This window comes from Melanotaenia boesemani, chromosome 2 (genome assembly GCF_017639745.1).
Source record: "Melanotaenia boesemani isolate fMelBoe1 chromosome 2, fMelBoe1.pri, whole genome shotgun sequence".
Taxonomy (NCBI): Eukaryota; Metazoa; Chordata; class Actinopteri; order Atheriniformes; family Melanotaeniidae; genus Melanotaenia; species Melanotaenia boesemani.
The window spans coordinates 36,032,456-36,051,084 of record NC_055683.1 but is presented as its reverse complement, the minus strand read 5'-3'; the positions used below and the strand labels follow the sequence as shown (position 1 = coordinate 36,051,084).

General features: G+C 38.1%; 1 protein-coding gene across 5 annotated transcripts in view; it reads right to left on the bottom strand.

Moving 5' to 3' along the window:
* Window positions 1-18,629, bottom strand: part of rbfox3a (RNA binding fox-1 homolog 3a) — a 528,049-nt gene that overhangs the window by 450,958 nt on the left and 58,462 nt on the right. For all 5 annotated transcript variants that reach the window (XM_041975734.1, XM_041975755.1, XM_041975750.1 and 2 more), the window contains exon 2: window positions 11,930-12,053. The gene's annotated coding sequence lies outside the window, so the exon portion shown is untranslated. The remainder of the gene's footprint in view (window positions 1-11,929; window positions 12,054-18,629) is intronic.

The window sequence follows — 18,629 nt, the reverse complement described above, 5'->3', positions numbered from 1 at the left end:
TGAGTATTGTTGCTGACCATGTCCATCCCGTTATGACCACAGTGTAGCATCTTCTGATGTTACTTCCAGCAGGATAATGTACCATGTCACAAAGCTCAGATCATCTCCAACTGCTTTCTAGAACAAGACAATGAGTTCACTGGACTCCAACGGTCTCCACAGTCACCAAATCTCAATCCTATAGATCAGCTTTGGGATATGCTGACATTATTATTATTATTATTAAAGCCTTGCTGACCATTCATAGCAAAGAGAAATCAGAGTTATTTTAATAAACAGCTACAGATTAAAAGGTCTGATTATAAATTCCATTACTGGAACTTTTGCAATATTTAAATGGTTAGGGTTATACAGTTACTGAAGGCCTAAATACCACACCAGCCTTAGAAATTAGCAAAAAAATAAAAACTAAAAAAAACTATTTGATATGATTTTCATTTCTGTTACATTTTGAATAAATACTTAAAGTGGAGATTTAAAATGTGTTTGTCAGTTGCTGACATTTGGAACCGATGTAGGATATGTGAGACACATGCAGTGGTGTTTTTGAAATATGCATAAATATAAAATAACAGAAAAACCAAACGCAAGAGGCCAAGTGTTTGCTTAATGGCAGAATAATCGTTAGAAGATGCAGGGGAAGCCAAAGGCAGCAAATGAGTTTAATGTGCCTTAAAATTGATTCATCGTCTATAACCAACTAAAAAGCCAAGGGAAGGGTACTTCATCATGAAAGCATGCAAAGAATAGTAAGTAAAAAGAAAGAAAAAAAAATTAAAACTTGCACTAAAACTTTCATAAGTGAATCAATACTTTAAAGCATGAGTCATTCTGGAGAGAAAAAGACAAATGACAGAGTAGTCCTATTACGCCAGGATTGTGGTGATATATTATCTCTTCATTAAACATTTGTGTTGGATTTCTGCTGTAATTAGTTAGCTTACTCGTCACTTTGCTCTGAAATTTGTGCCACTTTCTGGTAGATCTGTCAACATGACTTAAAGGATGAATCTGTCGGCGCATTCAGTTAGACATTTTTCTCTTCGGTCATTCAAAACAAGGAATACAGCGGCGGTTCTGATGTTTGGATTGCAAGGACGACTCACAAGCTGTAAAGCCTGCCACCCTGACAATCATCAGCCCACTCAGCCAATGAAAGAACAGAAGAACAGCCTGGCTCTCCTGTCATCTGCCTGACAAATCAGCATATTGAGTGTTTCCTCCACTGTCTTCAACAAGCAGGCAAGGGGGAGATTATTCCAGATCAACCATGCACATCACTTTCCTACAACTGGTTCAGGAAGGGTTTTCATTTTATTAATTAATTCATTCAAATGAGTATAATAAGGGGGTTTCAATACAACTAGAGTTATCTACCAAAATATTGTTTAGGTCCCACTTTAGTACCAACACAGCCATGATGCTGTGGGGTATGGAAGCAGGACCTCATTGGCTGACTTGACCGTAAATCCTTTGGGTTGCAGAGTGAGGCATCAAGGAACAAGGTGCATCCCATGGATGAGGTAATGTTCTGTATTCAGGGAGTTGGGAGGCTGTCTAGATGCTGCAGGCTTCTTTATCCACATAGAATACAAGTGTCTGTATATATCCCTACATCGTTCTATACAGGGTTCTCTGTGCACTGTAATCCCTATTAGTTGAGTTTACTGGAAATTTGAGTGGAAATCCATTCTGAAGGTTTCAACCCATATTCTTATCGATCCAAATATAATAATAATATTATAATATTGATAATATCGATACCAACGGCAGTATTGATATCGGTCAGTACTAATGTGATAACTTCAATACTTTACTATCTTGCAGTATTGCACAAACCTACCTTTAAAATAAAGGATGCTAAAGTAACTTAACATTTACATTGAACCTGGTAATACATATTTAAAAGCTAACATTTTAATGGTGAATGTTCACAGATTTTAGCTGTAGACTTAGAGTGTAAACTTACAACTTGCAGTGATGAGACGAAATAAAGAAATGTGACTTTTCTGCATCAGATCCACCCACTACTGGAACTGACCATTGTCAGTCGTGGTGGTGGGTGTCTCCCTGTACTGTCCTTCATGCTAACAGCACAGACTTTAATACTCAAACAGAGCTGAATATTCCAACAACATAGTCTAAACAAGTAGGTAAGTAACGTTTATTTATATAGCTCTTTTCACAAATAAAATCACAAAGTGCTTTACAGTAAAAAAAAAAAAAACAAACAAAAAGATAGAAACATTAAAACACAGGCAGTGAAAATATAACGCAGGAAGTAAAAGGTCATCACTCAAATTTATAGCGTAGCAATCACAAAAGGTTAAATTCCTTTAGAATATGCATTTCCCACAAAGCTTTGTGGTCCAAATACGTTGACTTTTTAAAACTTGCCCCACCCCCTTTGCAAATCATTATTATCACACTGCATAACGTTGAATACTATCAGAAACAACTTATTTGGTTTAGGAGTCAGACACTTTATACAAAACAAATAATATAAGTAATCACATCTAATCACTTCACCTATAAATTAATTTTTAAAACACATCCCTGACTGTGGTACCCAGGTTACCAAGGAAGGGGGGCATTGTGGTACCATCTAGACCAGGGCAACTCAGTTCAGTTCCATAAGGGCTGCAGGATTTTAATGTTTCCTGCTCCAGCACACTTGACTGCAGGGAAACATTGAAACCCTGCAGGACTGAACCCTTCGTAGAACCAACTTGAGTAGCCCTTTTTTGGACCTACTGTATTTAGAAAGGCTATACTATCAGTAAATGGAAGCGTATTCTGGAATAGTCAAATAAATTGTTCTACATACTCTTCAAGGCTAATATATATATATATATATATATTTTTATATATATATATTTATACATATATATATACTACCGTTCAAAAGTTTGGGGTCACTTCCCTATTGAATCCCATGGCAAAGTGACCCCAAACTTTTGAACGGTAGTGTATATATATATATAATTTGTTAAAAGAACATCACGCCTGTGACTTTTTGAATTGTGTTGACGATATCTGTCTGTTGTATGTTATTTCATCCTTTTATCATTTGTATGGTCTTTTTCTTATTGTGTCTTCTTGGGCTACAGATGCACATATTCTCCTCCTCACTACTTAAAAGGGTCCGCTTTGTTACGTAATGAAAATATCCGTAACTAGATAAATAAAACATTCAGGACTGTTTACTGAAAAAATCTTATAACCGAATAAAAGATTAAATCAAAATAGTATGAATTTGGTATTTAAAAGACAGATGTCGAGCTAATTTTTAAATTTGTTTTTACAGATTATTGTACCTACCATTTTCTTAACTGACCAAAGTTACTCACTTTCATTTATAAGTGGATTTAATGTTATTCAACATGTAGAATTTAGGTTTAAAGATGTCTTCATCCAGCCACTGATGGAACCTAAACATACCGGCAGGAATAAAAAAAATTTATAATTAAATAAATAAAACACTACCATTGTAATAATAAATTAATAGTTGCAAGGAAAAAAAAAACTGAAATATTCACTAATATCAGCTTCTGTATTGCGACGAGTTGCTGATATTCCAGTTTAATGCCAACAATAAATTAATCAATAAAAAATTAAATTAAGTTTTGGATTTGAAGAGACAAAACTATTTTCTTTTATCATTCATTCAGTTTTTATTTTTGTATTTATAGAAAAAGCAACAAAGTAACTTAAAACTGTGATCATTAAAACCATTTATGTTCCAACCCCTCCTGCAGCGAGTCCAATAAAGTAAAAAATTAAACTTCTGGGTTATAAAATGTCTGGATTATAAAATGGACTCCAGCCAGCAGATAGTATGGTCATGTTCGGGGGTTATCCAGTCTACCCAGTGAGTCCAGTTTTAGATGTTTCACAGCAGGGTTTTCAACTGGAGGGTGACGTTGCTGACAGATCAGACACATTGGCTGATCCGAGTCCCTTTTTGGCACCTCTACATGCAGTCTGTTGCCAAGTATTTATCCAGACTCATTGGAATACATGCAACTGTTACTGGAAATTATGCATCAAGCTACAATAATTAAACTCTTAGTCTTCCTGATAAAGATCCGCCACAGTGAAAACAGTGATCAGCTGAAACAGACGTTTGTGTGCAAGCATGCAAGGTTAATAGTGGCTAATCTTGCAAGTATTTGGTCCACATGACTGTGGACTGCAGAGGCATACAGTTCTGTACTCGCACTGAGGAGGTAAACAGTCAAATTGCCTACATTAGCACAAGAATATCCGCAACAAATTGCTTCTGGCAAGAAGCTCAGCCCCATTATCTGATCAGATTTGACCACACATTTTTCAGCCCATCCAGCTGACAAAAACAGCACAAGTGGGTAATGTGCCAGCCTCGCTGACCTCTGACTGTCAGACTGGGAGGGGAGGTTTCCAGCACTCAGCGACTCCTCTTTTCCTCCTACTTTGGAGTTCTTAAGTCAGGTTCACAGTGGAGACTTCATGAATAAGCCTTAATGTGACAGAGAAATTGGGGATCACTTTCTCTGTCTGGCTCTGCCAACAGTGTGATGATATCGACGACTAGATGCCGTGAACGCGGGAGACTCCAAAGAGCGGATTAGAGAGGGGAGATAAGGCTATCCACTGTAATTAAGCCCTATCTCTGTACAGCCACTGAAGAAAATAAATCACCCTTCAGAGCTCGCCAGTGTTGAAATGCATGAACAATTATTCAGTAATTAATCGTTATACATACAGGCTCCAAACACTAATAGGACGTATTTTAACTACAGCATTATAGTACTGTTAAATTGAATTAAATCTGAATGCATTTAAGATCAATGTAATAGATCACCTATTTAACCTTTTTTAATCACTCAAATGTAATTGCATTAGCTCAGTTATCAAGCATTTTATGATCAGGACCCTATGTTAATTTCCAATTCCAGTCATGTATAATTGAGAATGAAGATTCATAGGGTCAGCACCAGACATACAAATAGAGGAAGATGCCAGCAATTAAATTCACCTGCCGTAGCTAATAAAAAATATATAAATAAAAATAAAAAAAATAAGAGGCAACAGTGAACAACTATAAATACAAGGTGTTAAATTAGCTTTTCTTTTTTAGAGAACATTGTCAGGTTTGCAAAGCATTGCTGCTGAAAATGATTAGTTTGTCTCAAATGAATGCTTTAAACATGGCTATAGTGTAGAAAGGTGAGATTTGATGAAAATAAAATTTAAAAAATAAATAAAAAGGAAGTTATTTGCATGACACGCATGCATGAAGCTTAGACAGTTGATGGATAATCTTAAATACTTTAAACTATGCAAGCTGCGACCATTTATCATCCTGTAATTGATTATCATGTGCTATTATTGCTCATATCACACTGGTCAAACATTCACCAATTACTTTATCAGGTCCACCTTTAGTTCCAGGTTGGACCCTTTTTTCCTTCAGAACTGCCTTAATTGCTGGTGGCATAGACTCAACAAGGTGTTGGAAACATCCCTCAGAGGTTTTGCTCCATATTGACATGACAGCATCACACAGTTGCTGCAGGTTTGTCGGCTGCATCCATGATGAGAATCTCCCGTTCCATCACATCCCAAAGCTGATCTACTGGACGGAAATCTGGTGACTGTGGAGGCCGTTGGAGTCCAGTGAACTCATTGTCATGTTCTAGGAAGCAGTTGGAGATGATCTGAGCTTTGTGACATGGTGCATTATCCTGCTGGAAGTAGCATCAGAAGATGCTGCACTGTGGTCATAAAGGGATGGACATGGTCAGCAACAATACTCAGGTAGGCTGTGGTGGTTAAACCAGGAAACGTTGGTACTAATGGACCCAAAGTGTGCCAAGAACATATCCTCTGCACCATTACACAACCAGAAACCTCTGTAAACTCTAGAGATAGTTGTGTGTGAAAATCCCAGTAGATCGACAGATGAACTCTCCAAGACGAGAGCCCACTGCCTTAGTTGTAGATACTCCAAGCATCTCCATTACTCTCCCTCTCCAAAATAAAGGAAACTGCTTAGCAGGTGTATGTTGCCAGTTATACTTCTGCAACAGCAAGAGACATTTCAGCTGGGTCAGTCTCAGAAAATGAGACTTCTTTGTTGGGCTATCAAAAGTTAAGACAAAATACATAACAATCAGCTCCCACTCATGGGACTCTGAGCTGTTTATTATTGCGTTTTATTCTAACTTTGTTACCACATTATTCACACATTAAAAATATTTGGTAAAGGTTATGTGGACAACATGGTTACAGGTTCAAATATATAATAAAATAACAAATTTTAGGCACCACAGTGTCTCAGGAACTAATACTAGTAAGTAAGTAAATAAACTGTGTTCATGTAGTATTCAACAGAATCAAGGTGGAGTGCCACAGCTTTAAAAGCCATGTCATCCTCTAAAAGATTAGCAATGTATGCTGCAGCTTGACCAGATAGGGCTATAAATGTGAAAACTAAAATGTATTCTAAAAATGTAGCGTCAGCCAGTGCAGTCATTACGAACCAGACGACTCTGAATGCATGTTGGTCCTAAACCATTCAGTGCTTTGTAAACTAACAGCAGGATTACAAAGTTAATTCTTTGACTTTGTAAAGTACTCTTCAACAGTGTAAAGATCTGAGGACTGGGGTTATATGATCCACTTTCTTGGTCTTAGTTAAGACTGGAGCAGAAGTTCAAACTGAGCCGTTGATCTGAGTATTTTAGAAACTGTTGATCTACTGGGATTTTCACACACAACCATCCCTTGGGTTTACAGAGAATGGTGTGGAGAAGAGAAAACATCCAGTGAGCAGCAGTTCTTTGGACCAGAATGTCTTGATGTCAGAGGGGAATGGGCAGACTGGTTGGAGATGTTAGAAAGGCAACAGGATGTAAAAAAAAAAAAACAAAAAAACTTCCAACCAAGGTATGCAGATTATCTTCTCTGAATACACATGTTGAATGTTGCCTGGTCTGATGAGTTCATCTCAGCTCCACTTTCAGATAGTAGGGTCATAATTTGGTAGAAACATCATGAAAACATGGATCCATCCTGCATTTTACTAGCTATTTAGGCTCTTGGTAGTGTAATGGTGTTCTTGGCACACTTTGGTTGCCTTAGTACCAAAGCTTCCTGGTTTAACCACCACAGTCTACCTGAGTATTGTTGCTGACCATGTCCATCCCTTTATGACCACAGTGTAGCATCTTCTGATGCTACTTCAAGCAGGATAATGCACCATGTCACAAAGCTCAGATCATCTCCAACTGCTTTCTAGAACAAGACAATGAGTTCACTGGACTCCAACAGTCTCCACAGTCACCAGATCTTAGTCCAGTCCAGCTTTGGGATGTGGTGGAACAGGAGATTCTCATCATGGATGCAGCCGACAAACCTGCAGCAACTGTGTGATGCTGTCATGTCGACATGGAGCAAAACATCTGAAGAATGTTTCCAACACCTTGTTCAATCTATGACAACAAGATTTAAGGCAGTGATGAAGGGAAAAGGAGGCTAACCTGGACAGGGTTAATATTTCAATTAAATAAAAGTGCAAATTAAATAATAAAGTTGCAGATGTGAAAATACTTTACACATTTGGCACTATTAACTTCTAGCCTTCTGATAACATGCAGAAACTAATAACAGCACTACCATCATTATTCAAAAAGAATCTATGTTTTTAATTTCAGCTGGCAGAAATCACACTTTATTCCACTAAAGCATGCAGACTTGGCCTCATCAGATACTTCAGGGCTGAGTTAGGAAATTAAATATTCCCTCATTACAGCTGTTAAAAATATTTTTATCACAAGTGAATGTCAGCAAGCCTTATCCCAGTGATAGAAAGATCAGAAGATATCAACTTTGCTCTGGAAAAGATAAAAATCGGATTTGCTTTTATCTTCAAAACAAAGTGAACGACTACATCCTTATCAATTTCCCCATTATTTCCCCATCATCGCTTCAAACTGCAAGGCCCCATTTTATAACCAAAACAACAATATTTCTCTCAGAGCTGCTGCAGATGAATCCCCCTTAATCATAAATTGCCTCTGTTTAGAAACAGGTTCTATATACCCTTTGAAGTATTTTTTCATAATCAAGATTCAACATTTTCTGCAGCGTGTGCACCGTTTCTCTACAGTTGCTGCTCTTTTGCTTGATGACAAAGCTCTTTCAGGCTTGTACCGAGCAGTCAAACTAAAAAAGGATATTAAACATGAACAAAAACAAGTTCACTTTGAAAATAAGTGACATTTCCACATCAGCTGGAATGAAAACACTGCAGTTGATCTTTTTGTGTGAAACTGAGATACTCCGATGTTTGATGTGACCAGCTGCTGCTCTTCTTCTGACTGGCCAGCAGCATAAAGACACATCTGACGCAACGCACAAAAGTTAATAGATCTTGGAAAATATTCCTATTTTGCCTTAAAGATGTGTCATTTTATCATCATAGATGGCCAATATGGATGTTTTCATAACAAATGTGTTATATGACTTAATGCATCAAAAGCGTAATTAATGTCAACGTCAAAATTATTATTATTATTATTATTGTTATTATTATTGTTAAAAAAATGAGTAGCAAAAAAAACAAAAAAATAAATAAAAACAATAAATAAATAATTTAAAATATCTATCTATTTGCATTTATTCAGTCTTATTAATGTATTTTTTTTTTTTTAATTTACATATTATTTACATCTGTAATAACTTTTATTAATTTATTTAATATTTTATTTAATTTTATTATATTCCTCATTTTATTTTGTATTGTGTAGATTTTTTCCTCAATTCAGTTTGTTTTTTATAATTGTAAATAAATTTAGGCATTAGGGGGTTATATTTGGAACACAGTCAGGTAATGGATTAAAATATTAAAATGTCTAAACCAACAGATGTTGCTATAAAGATCCCTATACTTACATTCATTATTTATAACAGAACAATGATCCAAGAATGTTTCAGAAGATGTGCTTAAATTTGCCAATGAGCTATTTTTTTTTAATACAATGAACAGATTTTGATATATTATTTAGAATTTGTGTTCATTTGCCAGCTGCCCCTTTGTTATCCAAAAATGTTTTTTTTTTTATTTATTCATTTACTTTTTTGTTTATTACACATGGGATTTTCTTTGATTACAGAAGTTGTTCCCTGCAAAATATATAGAAATTCCTCAGTATTCTGCTGAGATGCAGCTCCCATCATGCTACGGATGACAATGCTAAAGTCTTAGATCGAACTGGTTGCTTTTCAAGATCAAATTAAAGTTTATTTATAGGGCACATTTTCTGCAACAGCAGTTGCCTAAAGCACTGAACAATAAAACAACAAACACTCCACTGCTGAAAATAAAACATCTATTGTATTAATGCGCAACATTACAATTATCATCTAAATTATTTCACAACCCCAATTCCTAAAAAAGTCCATGTGTAAAATGTAAAAAACATACTGAGCAGTCACTGATCATCTTATGTGGTGTGTACATTCAAACTCAGGACTCCAGTTCAACCAGCTAATTGTTACATGGTGGGAGGAGTGGATGGCTTGGTGGATGGTGGACTTAGTTTTAAATAACTGGATGCATGAAAACAAAGTAAATATAACAACAGAATAAAAAAAACGTTCTGCAATAACAAATAAAAATAACATGAATGCAGGTAACTTAAATCATTAATGCATCTACTCAGCTGGGTTTCACACCATCTTCAGTGGGAGCAAACATTGGCTAAATATTTAACAAACACCATGAAGTATTCAAAGAAATTCAAATTAAACCCATTTCTCAACTCACATAGGTTTCCTTTGTTCAGGTGGTTTTGTAGGGAAAAGGGCTGTGGAGGCCTGAATAGTTGGGTTATATAACTTCCTGGGCGTGTCAGTGAGGTAACAGGTAATGGTGTCCACAGCAATAATGATAATGTGTGATAATACCAGGTGGGAAGTAATTTAATGGCATCCATGTTTTCCATAAAGAAATTCAAAGTTTGATCTGACTGCAGAACAGTTTTCCACTTCACCTCAGTCCATTTTATTTCAGCTTTTCTCCAGACAAGACGCTGCTGTTTATGGCTTCTTCGATATAGCCATAGTAACCAAGGAAACAGCGCTGTTGAAACTACTCTTAAAACAAAAGGACTGCTGTGTTCACGTTTCCCGTTGGGTTATTGCTTTATTGGAGGAAATCAGGGGGGCTTCATAAGAGAAGCAGGGCAAGGAAAATAAGCTCAAAAACTCACAACCCGCGACATGCCTAAAGTCGCTTATATCAGGTGAACCAACACTGGTGCCTTTCTCTAGTGCAGCCGTGTGTATATTGCCCTTTGTTTTATCTAGCCAGCTTTCTTTTCTCCTTCTACCATCTTGTTTCCTGCCTCCTAAACTCTCTAGTCTGCACGATAGTGCCGTAAAGTTTACTGCTGGGAGCCTCAGACTTAATTGGCTGAGTGTATAATGTGGGATGGCTTAACTCACATGGAATTGGTCTGCATGTTTCTTGACCACTATTGTGGAAAAAACCCGTAAAACCTGTTAGATTTTATATTCTAGGTCCGGGTCCATGTGGGACAGGTTCTGGGTCCAGATCTGGACCACAGTCCACTTGTTAGTGACCTCTGCTGTAGATGGTGGGACCTTCAAAGTCTTCACAATTTTACATCGAGGAGCATTAATCTGACATTTTTCTACAATTTAAAGATGATTTGTCTTAGACTGGTGAACCTCTGGGCAATCTGAGACCATCTGAGAGACTCTGCCTCTCTGAAATGCTCTTTTTATACTCAGTCATGATACTGAACTGTTGCTAAGTAACCTAATAAGATGTCAAAAGCCACTTCAGTTAGTTTTTATTATTATTTGTATCAATTACATTTGCAGCCTTTCCTTGCGACTGTGCCAACTTTTTACAAACATGTTGCTGCCCTCAGATTCACAATCAGCTCATATTTTCCATGAAATGGTAAAAATGTTTTAGTTTCAACATGTGATAAGTTGTTTATGGTGTACTGGGAATAAAATATGTGTTGACGACTTTTGTAAATCATTGCATTCTGTTGCCATGTACACTTTACACAGCATCCAAGCTTCTTTGGATTTGTGTCATATTTATTGAGGGATATCTCTTTGACTTTAACAGCAAACATTCTCTGTTATTCGGCTTTAACAGGGAAATTTCTTGAAGGTTAGAAATGTTAAGGTGAACTGAGAAAAAAAGAAAGAAAGGAAGTATTTAACTGATGGCCTTGATTACATTCTCCTTGCACCTTTCCCAAACTTTTCTTATATTTTTTATTTTCACCTTCTTTCCACCTTACCCTGAGGCGGCTGCTGAGCTCGGTGAAAAGAAGGACAGACAAGCATTTTGCCAGGAGCACAGAATCACTAGATCTAAGTCAGTGGCTGCTTGACTCCTCTAGAGAATGACAACCACACGGAAACAAAGACTGCATGATGGTTTGACTGACAGCCTTTTATGTCTGCTCACTACAAGGTCAGATGCACCCCAAATAGAAAATAGATGTGAGTGATCTTGGATTTCTTAAAAGAACGTGCTCAGAGTGGGATTGAACACTGTATGTTTTCGGAAAAATGAAGAATCTGACTTGTGAGTGGCAGCGAAAAAACCTCGACGCTGGCGACATCAGAAAAGAAGCCAAACGGCATCAAAGTCAAATAATCTAAATATAATTGTAAGACTGCAGCCACGTCAACTTCAACCTTGTCTCATAAATGTCATAAGGAGGAAATGTTCAGAGGTTAATTTCATTATATTATCAAGAGAATAAGGCAATTACCAACAAATGACAAAAGAGGGCAATTCAGAAGCAATTCGGTGGATAACTGACCGTGCCATGTCCTCTCGGCAGGTGGCTATTCATAATACAGCAGGTGATTCATATGAATTATTTCCTACCTGTCATTCACTTTGCTCTGCAGCTGAAGTCTGTCCAAGTAATTGTAGTCCTGTAGATTTCACTTTGGCACCTACAGCAGGATTCTTGGCTGACCTTCCTGGGTGCTTCCTTCTGAGCAATTATCTGTGGGTATTTTAGAGAGAAAAAGAGCGTAAATAGCCCACAAGGAACATCATAACAAATACCGTTTAATACAAAAAGGCTGGTCTAAAAAAAAAAAAAAGAAAAAAGAAAAACCAAATATGGATCCATAATGCTGCAAAACATGTAAACCATCAAATACCTGTGGTGTTTAACTTCAACTCGCTGCTTCTACCTGATAAAATTGTGCTGCATCTCTAGCGTTACACTTGTTGCTACCCCACCAAAAAAAAAAGAAACACATCAATCTCTTCATACCGAGCGTTTGCAGCACCGCGCTTTGGTATTTTCTACATATGCTTATTCAATATCCCAGAGATAAAACCAGCAGGACCTCAATTTGCCTCCAAAATGTTTAATCTCCAAAAGAAAGACACTTCCTCACAAAGCAGAGAGAAGCTAAGTAGCAACACAGGGTCATTTGGCACAGATGAAGTATTGGTTAAAATGGGTTTCCATGGAGACTAATATGCTCACAACTGAGGACAGAGTGGAGTTCTGGTATGAGCGAAGCAAGCTGTGGTGCACAAAGATAACAGGTCTCTCTCAGAGGGCTCAACCTGTAATCAACATAGATATTTTGACGTTATTTTTAGCTGCATAACAAATGCTTAGTAAATGAATCAAAACAAAACTTCAATAAGCCCACATCAAAAGTTGGATTTGGTCATGGATTTAGTTTTTATATTATTTAAAAAGGACAATTTAGATGAAGTCTTCAAAGCTCCTTGCATTGTTTAGCTTGTGCACAAATAAAAACAGGGAACAGGATTTAAAGATGCCTATCGGGGTTTAGATGTTAAACACTGTTGTTCACAATGTGAACCTGGAGATTTGAAAGGTTTTGAAGAACTAAAATTTGCTCAAAAACGTTTTTTAAAAGCTACTTTTTCTCAGCTTAAAACTTAGACAAGCGGGAGTTGGTTGCAGACAAAACCAGCAAATCACTTTAACAGCAGCTTTAAACACAACCTGGTTAAACAACTTTGCCTATAGGAAGGGTGAAATAAAATGGACAATTAAATCCATTTTATCTGGACCCATCTTTAGGTCGATAAGGCCTTAAAACTACACAATAACTCCACATCAAACAGTTAATGCTAGAGTTAATTATATTTATGATGTTCTACATCTGTAATTGCAAAATGCACGGTCCAAATTGCCAGGACCTGAAGAAGCAAGGGGCATTCAAGGGCATTTGTTTGAGACCACCTTCCTCAACCAGGAAGACATGAACCAGAGAAAACCCGAAAATAATAAATCAAAAAAATTAACACATAAAAAACATAACAACTAATAATGAATTCAGCTAAACTTATAACTAAAGAAGCAGATCACCTGACAGGCGAGGGCGAGAATGGAGCTTTCACATTTCAGACCTTAAAGGTCATAAAATGGACTTTATGGTCAGAAAGCACCAGCTGAAAAATGTAAGTTTTTCCTATAGAGTGTGCTTTCCTGAAAATATTTGTTAAAAAAAGTTAATTCCACTCTAAAGGGTGCTATCCTCACCAGACACTTGCATTTTGCTTGTCTGGTGTTCAGTTTGGTGCATCTAAAAGCTGTTAATTAGAACTGTTTGATGGAAATATTTTTACAAGCCTTTTGAGGTATTTTCTTTCATTTTTAGTTAAAAAAGTGATGCACCCTCCTCACGTGCATCACTTTTTGTAAATATCTTATAGGAGTGAGTTCGGAGTTCTAACAGAGTAAACTTGTAATGAGAAATCATTTAAAGCAGAAAAAACCTACACATGTTTATCACAGGAATTTGTGAAAGAAGCACATTTTCAATCCTTTTTTCTCAACATTTGCTTCTTTTTTGTTTTATTTTTATTTATTTATTCATTTTTTGTCAAATTGATGGGAGGAAAACCAAATTAAAATGGTGCCTGATTCAGCAAAGAAACCATTATTAAAGGTGAAGAGGAAAAGAAAGAGAGCAAGTGATGGAGCAAGAAATCATATGATGCACAAGCTTATTTGAGAAGACAAAAAAAATATACTAAGGATTCACACTTTTTTTTTATCATGTTCATATAATGAACAGATGGGAAAATAAGGCTGACTTAAAGGGGAGAAATAAGTAAAAAAGAAAGAAAAAAAATGTTGACTTTACAGCTGGACTAAGTTCTTAATTATAAAACTGTACCAGCATATATAATGTGTACTCAAATAGTAGCCAGAGTTCCAGCAACAGAAGATTCTGCATATTGAAGATGTGTTAATCATGTCAGCCTTTTTAAAAAGAAGAAGAAGAAGAAGAAGAAAAAAAAGGATTACTCTCTAATTTAGTGTTTTCCAGTCTTGGTCCCGGGAACCTCTTGCCCTGCATATTTCTGATGTTTCTCCCGCTCCAGCAGAACTGATTCAAATGAATGGGTCATTATCTGACTTTTGCAGAGCAGATGAAAAGCTGAGGAGCTGACCCATTTATCTGAATTAGGTGTGCTGGAGCAGGGAAACATGTAAAACATGCAGGGAGGGTGTTTGGGAATCAGTATTCTAATTAAAGCTGAGACACATTTTTAGATCCTATTCATCACACACTGCCTGGCCACAAAGAGAGTCACCAATATTTCACTGGACCATCTTTAGCTTTGGTAGCACACATTTGCCCTGACATTGTTTCCATGTCATTGTGCAATGTCAATATTTTCCCATACAGAGTGTTTCTTCAAAATTTTGTTGTGGACTACCGCCTGATGTCTTCTCCAGCACAAACATCCCAAAGACTCTTTGGTGGATAATTCATGTGTGTAAATGATGTCCAGTGAATTCTGGCCACCTTAGAACAGGGATCACCTACTCCGGCTCTCTTGGGCTCTTGAGTCCTGCAGGCTTTAGAAGTTTTCCTACTGCAACACACCTGACTCAAATCAGTAGATCATGAACAGGCTTGTGCAGAACTTTTCATTTAAGTGAGGTGTGTTGTAGTAGGAAAGCATCTAAAACCTGCAGAGCAGTAGCTCACAAGGACTTGTGGTATGTAGAGGTTTGTAAACCAAGCTCTCCACCCCGTGACCTTATGTAAACAATTAAGTGAGTTGCTACACTGCTCGTACTGCTTCAAACAAACACAAAATATGTGAGGTAGCCATAATATAAACACCTGTATGCTAAATCAAAAGAAAGTCTGCCCTCACCTTGACAAGATGTGTCTTAGAGATCCAGTCCGTTTAGTTGTCCGGGTGTTCTTTTAGCAAACACTCAAAACTGAAGTTACCATCCTCAAGTTTGTTGTTTATTTTTTTTCTTTCTCTCAAGTTAAAAATAAATATAAAACCCGGCAAAGTTGATGCAGAAAATGTCCTGCCGTTAATCTGCACAGTTGCCTGTAAAAACAGACATAAAGCCATTAAGTGCTGCTTAGAGGTGACCTTTAGTTTGAAGAACAGGTATGTGACAAGCTGTGAATTAGCCAGCATCAAGGCTAAAAAAAAGTATGCCTTTGTGCAGCATGACCTGTGGACCAACAGTGTGTCGAGAGCAACAGGAATGACTGAGAGGAAAACAGACAGCAATAAATGTATGACGAAGCACGCTCGGTGGAAAACCTCCGTTTATGTGCCAGTGAGACACTGCAGCCACTATCATTGGTTACAAGGTGAGGCACCTCTGTGCACCCGGGTAAAGTATTGATGCGATTGAGTTGGGATTTTTGCTTATCACCACAATATCAAGTCACCTTGTTCTTTTATTTTTTCTAATCAAATGTCAACACTGGTGCTATCTAACCCCGATATGAAGCCAATTAAATCCTTGTCTCAATCCATGCTGCTGCAGACTGCATCCTAATTTGTTGTCAATTCAGCTTTTGCCCCCACAAGTCTTCCATCATGGTGGAAGTGAAACTTTTTGAGGACTAAGCTACAAATCGACAACATCAGATGAAAACAGGAACATAGAGGTGGGTTCAAAGGTTTGCACGAGGCTGCGATTCAGTACTACGAACCTCTGTTTTATCACAGGGTTGAGGAAGAGGGTGAAGCTATTGACACACAGAGGCACGGCTAAGCCACTTCTCATCCCAATCGATCACAGGTCCACTCCACTACAAGTGGCATTTCCCTTATAAACCCACAGCGTCCTGCCGCTGCTGACTTTCAGAATCCAGACACCTGGCTGGATTCTGGTCCAACCGTGTGTTTGGTTACAGTACTTCAGCCCTGCTCTGTTCTTTGATCAAAACTCAGTTTGAGAATATTTTGTAGCTCAGTGTCTGGCTGCAGCAAAAGCAGGAAACAGATGGCAGGCTATTTATGGACAGTGCTGCTGAGTCCAGCTCAAATGAAGTGTTTTTTCAAAAGGATTTTAGTGTTTTTAATGCCTGCAAAGGGAACTTCATAAAACCCTGGACCAAGAACTTGCAAATGGCCCGTGACAATGAGACGATTAAAGACGGATTTTTAAAGCATTTGACTTTATCAGACTGAATTTGAAAGCTTCTCTCCTTACTTTTCTTTAACTCTAGCTAATCTCTGTCAGGAGGATGCCTATTAACCTGGACCAACACTCTGGACCTCCTGACGAGGCTGCAGACAGACCTCCTCTATTTGCTCTCCTGATCTCTGTCACTCAAACGGTCACATAATTATTGCACATCTTCACAGGTTACATTGCGGATATTTGCTGCATTAATTACACCAGGAACTGGACCGAGTTAATAAGGCTGTTTAAAATACTTTCAGGGATTCATCTCTAAGGATGGTTACCATGGAGTCATGCTTATGGAAAGGACATGAATTAACTGGGCTGTTTTTCTTTTTTGTTGTTGTTGTTGTATGTAAAAAAATAAATAAATTAAATAAAAACCAGGAAACAACGATAAGCCATTTATGACAAGCCATCTGGCAGGAGGTGACAGTTTGAAATTGCATTAATTCTTATCTATTCATTATGAAATTTGTGAGTCCACATGTAGGTGTTGCAATAGCTTATCGCTCCAAGGTGCCTTGGCTGAATTCAAATTGATTTCCATCTTTCTGGAATCCATTGCACATTCATCTCATGGCCAGCAATGCAGAAGGCAGTGACTGCTGCTCACAGGTCAAGTCAGATTAATCTCAGGCTATCTGATCAGGCCCATCCCAGAGCCGCGCTATGTGTGAGAAATAGCACATTTTAGATTACAGCACTCCCTCTAAAAGCCTTTAGCTGTAGTGCACGTCTCTCAATAGTTTGGAACAGAGCATTCATTTCATCTCTGGGCACTTCTTTTAAAGGCTATCCCACAAGGTCCTATCACTTGGAGGTTCAAGGGCAAAATAAATCAGCGATGACACATCACATCGTTGTTATGTAGGGTGCAGAGGTCTCCTGTCTGCAGCAGGAGCTCAGGTTGAGAGATCCCCTTTGTGTCTGAGGCTGGATCACATTAACAGCCTGACTCATTACATTAATAGTGGTGCCACCACCGCAACATGAATAATGCCATTCCTTCTGTGAAGGGGTTACAAACCAGTCTGACAGCAGGAAAACGCATCAGTCTATTATTAACCATAAATCCATAAATGACACACACTGTACATAGAGAAGAAGGGGGGAATATATTTAGAGCTGTAGCGGGCACTCAGTTGAATCCATTAACTGTGGATACAGCATGACATGAGTAAAAACCCACTGTTTACAGTTAAATGGATGTCTGGGAGAGAGTATCAAGTAAAAAGTGCCTGAACCAGGACTTCCTGGTTTTCTAAAGCGCACATTCATGTTGTCAAATAAAGCAGAATATGTGCTGAAAAAAACGCTGTCTCTGCCACAAATGTTTTGCATCTTCCTCTCCGACCTCATTGTTATGAATGGTAGTAAAGTGGAGCTCTCCTTGATCAGCTCAATTTGGAAAGCACTTCTTCAAAAGCTGAATCTCCTCTAACCTTCCTCACCTACTCCAGCACCAGGGGATCTGTCACAAATCAAGGCTGGGAAGGTCAATAAAAGCAAACCATGCCAGATTCTCTGACTGACACATCAAAAGTTCCCTCAGCAGTGCCCAACGCCCTGCCTTCCTTCCCATCCGACCAATTTAGTGGAGTCCGAGGGGAGTACCCTAATCCATGCCTCTGAAAGCGCGCTTAATCAACCTCTGATTAAGAGGGAGCATGCCGAGGTGTCCAGCAACATCCTTGCTGCCCCCATCTACCCCCGAAGTCAATCAAAACACAAGGAAATGGGATTTATTTATCTTCACAGCTTCTCAAATGCCTCAAGTCTCCTTGTTTCAGGCCTTCATTTATTACACTCGCCAACAGCAAACGCAGAGCAAACATTTAGTTCCTTCTAATTTCTTTCTTCTTCTCTCCCTCTCTTTCTCTTTTTTTTTTTTTTTTTTTTGTTGTTGTTGTTTTGAGTGTCCCCCGGGCGTCTGGGAATGAATTAAACATGTTGGTAGGAAGGGCACAGCTTCTCTTGAAAAGGATTGAATGCAGAAAACGAAACTGCGGTGGCGTTTGAGGGGAGAGCATCAGTGGAGGTGACAGGGGAGGCTTCGCTCAGCACGAGGACGACGAGCCATCAGGGAACCTCTCTGACCTCTAACATCAAACTGCCTTCATGCAT